The following is a 12380-nucleotide window of genomic DNA, read 5'->3' on the forward strand; positions in this document are numbered from 1 at the left end:
AAGCAGACCAGGGACCTATACAAACGTTTTGTATAGGTCCCTGAGAAGACGTACACGAATCATATTTGTCTTTCCCAGTACGTGGTCACACAACCCATGTGAATATCAAGTACACACGTAATTTATCTGCAGGTTTAATAAATAAGTAAGCTCCTGATATCGTAATAAAACATTAAGATGGAAGCTGTGCATGTTTTTAAACACGTGATATGTATACTATGCCGTTGCACAATAGTGTTCGCAGGTAAGAAAACCAGTACACTGATGATAACGGGCAGCGTCATAGGAGCGTTTTACCTAATAGTTTTCTGTTAAACATTTGCTCAACTATTATAACATTAATGCAAATTTTATGTTCGAAATTATATTTAAACGATGTTATCTACACAATATGCGTTTCTAATTAGAATACACTAAAGTAAAGTACATGGATTTTAAGGGCCGAAATAACACACTGAAGTTTAACTGTTTTGCAAACACTAACAACCCAGCATGCAACGCAATTTTTGTGTACATCAGTAGCCTATGTACATGCTATATAAGATTCTCAAAAAAGCCCTAACTTGCAAATGATGGCCATAAAGTATGGGGTCTAAAATACGCGTGAACAAAAACGTATTTGGTTAAGTACCTTTTAGCATACATATAAATGTGATTATATTATCCAAAACAAAGTAATCATAGTATTTTCTCAACATTCACTTCTCGTCAGACATCCCTTCTACCAATGCAAGAACTGAATCAAACGAACTTTGCAAGAATAGTGGTGAACATGATAAACTTAGCGTGCTGAACATCACTCATGTACGAGGCAATCGCTTCTCGGTCACAGCCAACCGTTTTGTAACAAAATGTCAACTCCTATCTCGAAATGTAATAATATTGAACATAACATAAAAGGTGTGTTGCTTATAATCATCTATTGAAGCGGTTTGTCTGAATAAATTTATCACATCGTGATTGTCCAATAAATACCAGCTTATTAACAGCAGTTCAATGTGTAAGTCTCGATTTATTTCGCCATGATTGTCTGAAACTCTCTGAGGAAATCACAGTTGTTAAGCATTAGAAAGTAAAGAACAAAATACCATTACAACCGATGTCCAGAATAGCACCTAGACGACACAGAATAAAAGCTAACAACGACCAATATTTCATGATTGAGTAGACGAACCACATGCAACCTATACGCTATCACGAGCAATATCAATGTCAAGTAACTATCTAATAAGTTGTATATCAATATTTCAATAAATGTGAGCGGAAACTTTGTGAGCCTCACCCCTTGTACACCACTCAACAAATAGGAGTCTAAACATGAAGTGACGAATAATATATATAATTTTAAATGTAACAACAGTTATGTGTAAAACGTTGATTATCTAAAAATTGTATTATCATAGAAATTTTCAAATAATGTAAATATTTTTGTTTATTTTATGTAACATCAAATTGCTCGTAACGAATGACATTTTCTTACGATTTGAAAAACAAATATCAGCCGAGATAAGGTAAATAATATTGGTATGAGAAACTGAGTGGAACACAATAGCACTTTTATTCAAGTCTATCCCCAGGTTGTGTTAATCTCAATACAACACAAGTCTGTCTTCAGGACAACACAGGTCTGTCCAACGGTAGTGTTTGTCCAATACAACACAAGTCTGTAGCACGGTAGTGTTTGTCCAATACAACACAAGTCTGTCTCACGCTTGCGTTTTGCCAAATTCAACAAATGTTCAATAAGTCATCTTATAGCGAGCAATTTGACTGCGATATCTTCTTTAACTTGGTCATTGAACTTGGTACAATATTTAAGCCTCCTACAAATAAAAGAGATGGTAATTTTGAGTCGCTAACTTAGTCCGAATCAATGTAGATATGATTCTTTTAACCTCTGCCCGGGACGTTCTCCATTAGCGAGAGATTACTTGAACTTCATCTGTGGCGTCGGTGATATTTAGATACGTACAGAAAAATTACACTGTATGGCGACATGACGACTGCGTCGACATTCAAGTGTACATATGTGTGTTTTAAAATACAAATTTATTTATTAATGTATATTTATATAATCGCGTTTAACATTTTTTATACAAATATAATCATCATAATAATATTTCGACTTCGCATTGAAAATTTCTTTGATTGCAACAAATATACAAAATATAAACGTCAATAGGAATTGAAACTTTTGTATAATTGTACTCAAACAAATTTTAAAGGCGAAAAACATATAAATTTAGCAATGATTTCTTTATATAAAATATGGAGATAATTTATAATTAATCTACATTATATAATATTAATTAAGAAGCTTTGAATGTGTTTTCGTTATGTATTCGCCTGATTCATTAGCCCCGTTTTCAACGAAGTTGAAATTTGTGGAAATTAGATATTGGTATTTCTCCGGTGTAACACAGGTCGTTTCCGGATCTTAAGTTTAAATGGGAGATTCTAAATGAAACTTAAGATATAGAACGCGTGCGTAAAGTCGGATCAAAGTAAATGCCACTGTCGCTAACAGTAAAAAAATAGTTTCTGGTCAATAACGTTAGTTAGGGCGACCAGGTCACGTCAATGTCACTGTAACTATAATTAAAAATGCAACAAACATAGGGTTTCCAGTAAATAACTTTCGTTCGAATTAAACAATCTTGATTCATTGAAACGTTTAAATGGTTTAACGTTATTAATAGGCAAGTGTTGCTGGTGGGAAAGTTCTTTAAAAACAAAACATCGGTTCTTTGATGAAATGATATGAGTATCAGTATTACGATGAAATTTGAGTGTTTCGGTATTTCTGCTAGGTCACCATATGTGAGAATGTCTCCTAAAAAGTATTCCCATTCAAAGAAACGAAATATGCTTGTGAAGACCAAACTGAATTACGAGCGACTTGACAAAACAAGTGTAAGACTACACAAATAAACATGAAGATGGTAATTTCCATCATGTGATTGCTTAAAGCCAAACAATTATGTTTATTTCCACTAAAGCTTTTCAATATTGACCTGACACTCATCGTTGTGAATGAATATATATAGAATACACGATTAGTGACGGGATGGATATAGGTAATCTGATGAGGCTTAAAAATGAGCAGTTTCTTTTCGTGCTAAACCGTATAAACTTTAGTATCGGTACCTATTTAACCAGTATTGCAAGTTATAACAGGATCAATATAAGTACCATTACCTTGAATATACTTTTTTCCGTACTGACCCGATTCACTTTGATTGAAGTGCTCCTCTCCAGAAATACTGTTATACGGACCTTAACATGTTTTGGTTAATCGACACAAATTTGAAAAAGAAATTTATTAGATTTGCAAATGTTCGTTGTATTTATGAAATTTGCATGGAAACAGTAAACTGAACGTTTATGCTCGAAACTATACTGTATATGCATAATTATATATGTTTTAATTTAAACATGACTTCCTTACAGACAAAAACTTGTGCAACAAAATTTTTAAACAATGAAACTTTCATTGTCGTGTTTAAGGTCACAGTACCCGGCCCACCTTCAATAAAACTATAGCGAAGTGCATACGTGAAGAACCGGCTCGGCTGAAGAACATAAAACTCCATGTTATTTCCTGTGTCATATCATCAGTTCTTTGACCATGTTGTTTTTAGCAGGTAATACTGTACAACAAATTGTTGTAAAAATGTGACTCAACGTGTCAACAAGGTTGCAAAAGCCCATGAAAGGAAAATGCTCCCACCCCAAAACTGTTCCCATTTTTTGTTCAACAGACCTGAAAAATGTTTTAACTCAACAAAAATATCATAATAAATAATGTGTTATTATCATTGGGATAACAATTTGACTCACACAATGTTTACAGGATTTAATAAAGAAAAATATAGACAATCCCTTCCCCATCCGCTTGTGAACCATGTAAAACAAAAGACCAGATTTTTTTTACCTTGGCAAAGATATCATGAGAACAAATTTATTTTCTGCGCAAGTTTCCTGTAAATTTGACAAGAAATGAGCGTCTAAACTACAGTGTATTCATAATTTCACATAAGGCATATAAGTTAAACTGCCCACCCCTGCAGCCGGTGACAAAACATTCTAATTCCAAACCAGGAAACAGCCTCGCTCCAGCCATTTTTTCAACCCACCTCCACAATTTTACAAACCATTGACAAGATATACAATTAGATTAGATGTTATAAGCAATTCCATAACGCTTGGGCCTAATTGTGACTTAAAGAGTTTTAGCAAGCTGTGAGCAAGGTTACAGCTAGTCCACGATATCACATGAATAAACGTTCTGACCAAGTTTAACGAAAATTTGACAAAAATGTGACCTCCATAGTGTTCTAAACATATATGTTTACCAAAGAAGACCAACACGGGATGACAGTCTAATGGTGTTCACAAAATCTCACCATATGATCAAGTTGTGCTCTGGTGAGATAACTCTTTGTAAAGTATTGCTTAACAATTCAACAATTAAAAATCAAGTTAAAGGGACTGTCAACCGCGAATGACGAAAAAAGAAAAGTTCTAAAATACCGTATTTTTTACAATAATTAGTTTATATTGATTAAAATTTCACGACTGGTATATAACATTACTTGAAAAAGTTCATATTCTCAGTTTATTCGGTAATAAAATTTCGCAATGTGAAATCGAAAGTACATCGCGAATATAGGTGACTTAACGATATGCACACTATAAATAACGCAAGTAGATTGATCATTTTATATATAAAATATATACAATTCACTACGCATACGCAATTTGCATTCCTGTGTTTACCACGTGACGATTATGATCAATCTACTGGCGTTATTTATAGCTAAGTTACCTGGTAGACTTACCCAATAATATGTATTACCGAATATACTGAAAAAATGAAAACCTCACAATTTTTTTTAAGTAAAGTAATATACCAGTCGTGATATTTTAATCAATATAAACTAATAATTTAAGAAAAATACGGTATTTTACAACTTTTCTTTTCTTCGTCGACGTGGTTAACAGTCCCTTTAATTTATAGTTTCAAAGGGAAACACTGTCAAAGCATACTTATGTAATACTCAAACCTGCTCATCAGGCCTGGTCATACTACCCGTACATACTAAATACATCGTGAGCTATATTTCAAGTCATAATTTATGCAATGCATTTAAGATGTACATTCAAAAAAGCATACAAATGTGCTTTAATTCAAAAAATTTCATTCAATGAATACAAACCATTTTTAAAACAAATTCGTGGTTTGTATTATTAGATGATATTTGCGAAAAAATAAATGTGTCCCAACATTAAACAACATGGTAATGATGAATCATGATAAAAAAGTATAAAAATAAATATGTTGATTCTAACTCTTGAAAAAATTTATGATGCTTACAATAAGAAATTAGTTTGATATAACAATATTTCTTTACATTATGTTTAGAAAATTAAGATTACAAAACATGGTTTTACTAACTTCCGAATTTCAAATACAGGTAATAAATCTACCAATAGAGTTTAAAATTGTAAAATTATGTGTTTTAACAAATATCATGGGATTAACACAGCCTTTGCAGTCCTCTCCTTTGGTAATCTCTGAACATACATGTAACCATTTTCTATAACCATAAAATATGAAGGGTTGGGGGTAAATTATACTTATTTATGTATTTCAACAAAACCAATATTAAAATAACAAACTACATAATAACAAATATTGAAATACTAGTAATACAATTCAATACAATAAATTATGTTTTGCTTAACATCACCAATGCACAGGACGATCCCATCTCAGAAACAAATTCAGCTCTCGTGTTACGAAATGTTAACTCTTTACACAGCATAAGATCATATTAAACAAGTCAGAAACTTAAGGTCCTCTACTTATAAACATCTATTGAAATGTCTGGATGTATTTAATATCGCATGATTCGCTCTTTATAACAGCCCATTAGCAATTCAACTGCTTAGCAGCTCTCAATATATTTGGCTAAGATTGTCTGAAAAGAATGGATAAGAAATACATATTTAGGCAGATACTCCACAGATGGACAAGTTTAAATGAAATGCTCTGGGGAAATGACTGCTGTCAGAAATAGGAAACTTAAAACACAAAACAAGAACCCCCATGCCCAGAATAACACCTTAATAACTGGGTTACAATTACGACAATCTATGTTTTGCTTGCCATATTATAACCGGAGTACAATTAGTTTAGCACATTATTTCGATATCCGACAATAGAATTGGCGCTTAGTATTACTAATTACAAGATTTTTGTATATGCATAGGTGTATATAAATGATTTATTTACGATGTTTGAGCGGTCTTTTCAGTATTTTATTAACATTTTAAACAGTCTATCTACTGGTAATTAGGTTGTTACAATGTGCAATACATACACAATCTGTGAAAAATATTGGGGTATAGCCATCTGCCTATTTGTCATTAGGGTGTAATGATGTGCTACATACACATAATCTGTGAGTACAGGTTAGGGTATAGTCCTATACCTATTGGCCATTAGGGTGAAATGATTTGCTACATACACAGCATCTGTGAGTACAGGTTAGGGGTAAAGCCACCCTACCTATTAATTAATGTCAGAGCCATTTGATAATTTATATTGATTTTTTTTTATTTGAAACTGAAATTAAAAATTATTTTGTCATTGATAGAGATTTATATTGTGTCTTTATTCAAATAAATCAAATATTTAACTCTTGCCAATAAGCTTCTTAATTATGTACATGCAAATTAAAAATTAAATGACAATGTTTCACAGGTCTTCATTACCTAAACTGCAAGCAAAATCTACCTTATGCGCCTTATGCTGAAAGACAAAGAGATAATATCATAACAGTCACGAAATCCCAGTCCCTCCTTTGTTTATTACTATATTATAATTTGTTATAATTATTCAAACTATTCAAGCAGATAAAAACCGTTGCATGCCTAATCTTACAAATGTAAATATATCTGGTATATTGTTTGCATTCTACAAATCACATCCCAAACAAAATTAGTAAAAATATTTCATTTCCTAGAGAATCAATTGCATATTCACATTCTTTAAGTCAGACATGTAATCTACGACACAAACACTATCAAACATCTTCCTTTATGACCTTAGTCTGGGGCATTCATAACCAGTGAGAGACGCAATTGTCTAGTCAAATTCAGAGGAAAGTTGGTCATATTTCATTTTGTATAAACAAAGATATGTAGTCAAGGCATTTGTGATATCTTATAATGCTGGCATTGCAATTACTACTTTTAATCGATACAGCAGTCAAGCAAAAAGCAGGATGTAATTCATCCCATTACATTGTGTAGCCCATTACAATGTGTACTTTGTCATTTGTCATTTCTATTATGTCATGCACATAATCATCAACAGCCCCTCAAATGTGTATGTAATCAATAGGCAAATCAATATTAAGAATAATCATGCAACATATTTGGATCAGTTTTATAGGAGGTGGCCAAAGTGATTAATGCATTTCACTCTCCTAATTCGTTGAGAGTAATCAAGAAAACCTTACCAGAAAAGCCTTGAAAAAAAGTAACACAATTCCACTAGGGAATATACAATATAGTTTTCTCATAAACAAAGGTACACCATATGAGCCTCCTTTGTTACAAACTCGGCTTGGGCAGTCCCCACAGGCTAATCAGGGACGACACTTTCTGCTTGTACATTATTATTTTTTTGTTTAAAGGTAGTTTCTTCTTCATGTAAACGAAAGTCCAGTTAAGGCAGAAATTGCAATCACTCATTAGCATGTGCGGACCGCACAGGCTAGTCTGGTACGACACTTTACACATATGCTATACATCAGTAATTTAGGGTAGCTGCGAATGTTAAGAACAAAGAATTACTAATTCAGAAACAAAACAGAACGTTAAATTGACAGTCACTTTGGTTCGATGTAAAACAAAATTCAAAATGCGTTTATAAAATGTACCTCGCGAATACCTACCTTATGCTTACTTATAAATTACTTATTAATATTTCAATTCACATTGGAGTGATTCAGTAATTTAAATAATTAACAATGTATTAAAATCAATGAATTTCTCTTCTTACAAGTACTAATGGATCAGTTGTTCAATATATATAGATTCCATTTTATAATAACGTTGATATGTAAACTTTTTTTCTGCTGCTAACAAAATTGCAATTTAGTGCCGAATTTTATAATTTACAAGTATACATTTCAGATTTCCATAAGCAATATATCACTGAATTATCGCAGGCTGACTATTGCTTTTTGCATTTTAGCGCTATACATAAATATCGGAGGTAATATCGGAACAACGGTTTACGATTAGAAAATGTTTCTTCGGTAGCAAATTATATTGTATTAGTCGACCTTTGAATGAATTAAGTTTACATGGTTCGTAACAACATAAAACTTAAACCTATGTTCAATTCAACATTATTTACATTTACATTATTACATAAGTTCTAGTACGAGAAATAAAAATGTACTATACCATTATATAAATCAAAGAACTCAAAGTACTTATGGGGCGATTTTGCTCAAATATTGTGGTCGTTAAAACACTATACACCGTGATGCCAACCAATCACCTTTTTTTAAGAAAACAGATGGAAGCAAAGAAATGTGATAGGCTGTCAACATTATAGGATTTAGCTATTGGGGTTAAACGTAAATGCTGCTTTTTAAAACAAGTCACTGATGTATTTGCCAATTGATAGCTACACTGCGAAGATATAATCAACCCAGTTCCAGACTAGACATAGATTTAATACAGACAAGCATTGCAGTAATTTCTAATGAGTACAGTAAGGTTTCTGGATCGTTCTTGCCTCCGTTCGAGCCTCCGTGCGTGTCAAAGTATAAAGTTAATCCAGTATCAAGTAAGATACGGCAAATGTTAGCTTTTTAGAAATGGGATACTTAAGGTCAATGTCAACCAGGGTTCAAGGTAAAAAAGGCAACCCAGTTCCAAACTTGACATAAATTTGATAAAGACAAGCATTGCAGTAATTTATAAATAGCACAGTAAGGTCTCTGGATCGTTCTTGCTTACGTACAGGGGCCTCAATGTTTCAAATTATAAAGTAAATCCATTCTGCATCAAGTAAGATACGGCAATGTTAGTTGCTGAGCAATTGGATACTAGAGGTCAATGTCAACAAGGGTTCAAGGTAAAAAAGTCAACAGAAAAGTCTTGTCAAAAGGGGTGTCCTGTCCAAGAATTAAGTAAATATATTCAATAATATGGTAACAAGTATCACCTAACGAGGTACTCGAACCCACGACCCCGAGTATGACAGGCTCGTGCTACCCGACGTAGCTAGCCGGGCAGACACTTTGTCTCCGCAATATGGATTATTAAAAAAAATCAATTTCCGAAAGCTTTGAAAACTTCCGATTGGTCAATTTTTGCTACGGAAAATACCGATGTACTTCGTCACAGTGTTTTTGTGGTGCATTAATACTATTACCATGCGATCGCAGCTTTTTTGTTTGCGAATGCAGAATCTGGATGCAAAGTGGTTAGTTGCAGTAACGGACTTCTTTCTTCGGTATACGTATATTGTGTTACCTATGGGGCGAATTGCAGAAGGCAATCGCCCAAAAAAACAACCAGTATACAGTAAAAGCATGAACTCACGTGTTCTCTCTTATCACACCTAAACGTTCTTAAGTAAAAAAAACAGAGTTATTTGGCTACATAACAACATACAATTTGTGTACGTTGTAAGAACTCCAATTAAAATATCTATATTAATGACATTATAATCGTTAGGAAGATACGTTTTTGTAGGGACTGTGCAGGTATTTAGTGCACACAGTTCGGAAATAGTTTAGCGCGAACTATGCAAGGGATTCTCGTTTTGCCATTTATATGCACTGTTAATATATAAATTCATCGTTCAAGGTGTGTATTAGAAGGGTATAAGAAATGGTTAATTTAAGGGCTCCCCCGCCCGTCCCGTATTTGTTAAATCAAAATAATCTACCAACTGTACTTAAGAATTGGTTGTCAATTAAGTTCAATTTAGTTCCGTATAGGCTTATTTTCACTGTAGTTACAAGTATATACTAGTTGAGGTCGTAATTTGATCAGATTCCTTTGCTTGAGGAGGAAGGCGAAACGTACACTGACGCCCTGGAGGTTTTTAACTGAGCGGCTGCATGGAGGTTGATCACCGTTAAAGACGTTGCAGATACAAAAACATCTGTATTCGTCTTTCTGTAATTATGTATAAGTACAGAATCTGGGTTGGTCTTTCAAGGACGATGATGACTTAAATGATGATGACGATAGTAATTATGATGTTGATGATGCCGATAATTATTCCAAAGTATGTTGACACTAAAGAGAACGATAATATACTCATGACACTGAGTAATACATCTAATATTTGATTTAGAGCTGAGATGACTTAACACATACAATGCGGTTGCATGACGTCATAATTTTGCCAGGATTAATAACATTTTGGTAAAAATGCGCCTTAAAAACTTCTTTCGATATATCACTATTAAGGGCAATGGCATAACCAGAAACATTATTTCCCTCAAGTCAGTAAGGACGAGCTCATCCATTAAGATATAATAACATGATTTTACGATACATGTATAAAATTCTTTCAATAAACAAAGATAAGCATCAACAGGTTTCAAATGTCATGTTTAGATTCTTATTTGAAAGCTTTTGTGTTGTAAAGTATTTATATAAAACACTATTGTAATTAAAATAATAAATTGCGTTTTATACTCCATTTAACCTGTTTATACGCAGCAAGTCGTAAGTGTATCGTTGTTTTAAACACAGTTATCAAAGTTAAATGTATGTATAAAGTATAATTGATTTTTATTTGACTTTAATTGCTTTGATGAGATAAATGTAGTTTTTAGTTACACGTCATTGTTTTGTGAATAACTATATAATGAGTGTAAAGATAAGGGACCGCTAAACCTGATTGAACCCCCGGCAAGACCGTTCTAAGGCGATAACCTCAGATTGTTTAATTTACGTGCCTGTTTTTCAATTGCGTCTATTTGCGTGAAATAGGTCGCATTCTAAATGACCTCATACATATTATAGTTCTCTTCTTCTGGCGCAACATGAGTTCGACATTGACGACATTATTAGTTAAATATTAGGCAGATATTGTAATGTTGTGTTTATCCATACAGCCCAGTATATGAAACTCGAAAATAGCGTTAAGGTAATGTCAATATGCTGTGAACGTGTGTTTGAGGAAGACAAAATCATAATTTACAAGCAAATTCGACAGTACATAATTTTCCATTTAGGACTAATAATGTGTTATGACAATGTGTGATATCGATTAATTTAAATGTTTCAATAAACTGTTGAACGACATTTATCACCTGTGAAAGCTTCTCTGTTCCTTATACACAACGTATGCATTAAATTATTTGCGCTATCTTCCAAAACATTATATCGAAAGATTCAACACAAATGGATTTAAGAGAACTAAAGAACGCACCAATGTGTACAAAACAAACCAGCCCAGTTACCAATCAGAACAGATACTCATTACATGAATCATGTAAAATATTACAAACTAACGCTGTTGGCCTTATTGAAAACTAAAATCTCTTCGTAATATTCGATATTTATTTTATTTTATGATACAAGCAAATCATAATCAAAATAATATTTTGTAAAATCCACCAATCGCATACTGGAACGTAATACATCATCACGTCAAAAAGGCTATGGCTGTCAAAAGAAAATATTGAGTTTATTGCCATAATAATAATTTCACATTTTGTTGCATCAGGTATAACTACGATAACTAAGACGTAACAACAAAAGTGATCAAATAATATTCAAAGAAATCAGCTTCTTTTGCCTGTGACTGAGACTGCATAAGTAGATGTGCAAAATTCAATTAATCCATTTATGGAGGATATTGTTACGTAGTGATACAAAATCAGTGATATACTACAAGCTCTTTCAAGTAAATGTTACCTAATTTAGTTATGATCCCAGAAAATATGCAATAAACACAATTATGTAGCACACCCACACAGTACATTGACTCCAAAAAAACGGGTTGTGTGTATAAATATCATAAAAACACATTCGGTATGATTATCTATATAGAACCCAAATGGCAATGTTGTGTTCGACCGAATGAACACGATTAAAGTATCTGTTTCTATATTTAATGTGAACAGTTGCATTAACAGTAAACGAAGAAGCTTATAGTTTTCTTTGAAATATATACGTGTATTCGACATGCTTAAACACGAGTATCATATTCTAAATATAATTGTGCTCTTTACATTTGATTTAAAGATCAACAGCACTAAAAAAAACGTGTGTATTCATGTACTACATATATTAGAATGGTACTGAATACGTTGACTGATATCGTT

The sequence above is a fragment of the Dreissena polymorpha genome, chromosome 12, assembly GCF_020536995.1.
Source record: "Dreissena polymorpha isolate Duluth1 chromosome 12, UMN_Dpol_1.0, whole genome shotgun sequence".
NCBI classification, from domain to species: Eukaryota; Metazoa; Mollusca; class Bivalvia; order Myida; family Dreissenidae; genus Dreissena; species Dreissena polymorpha.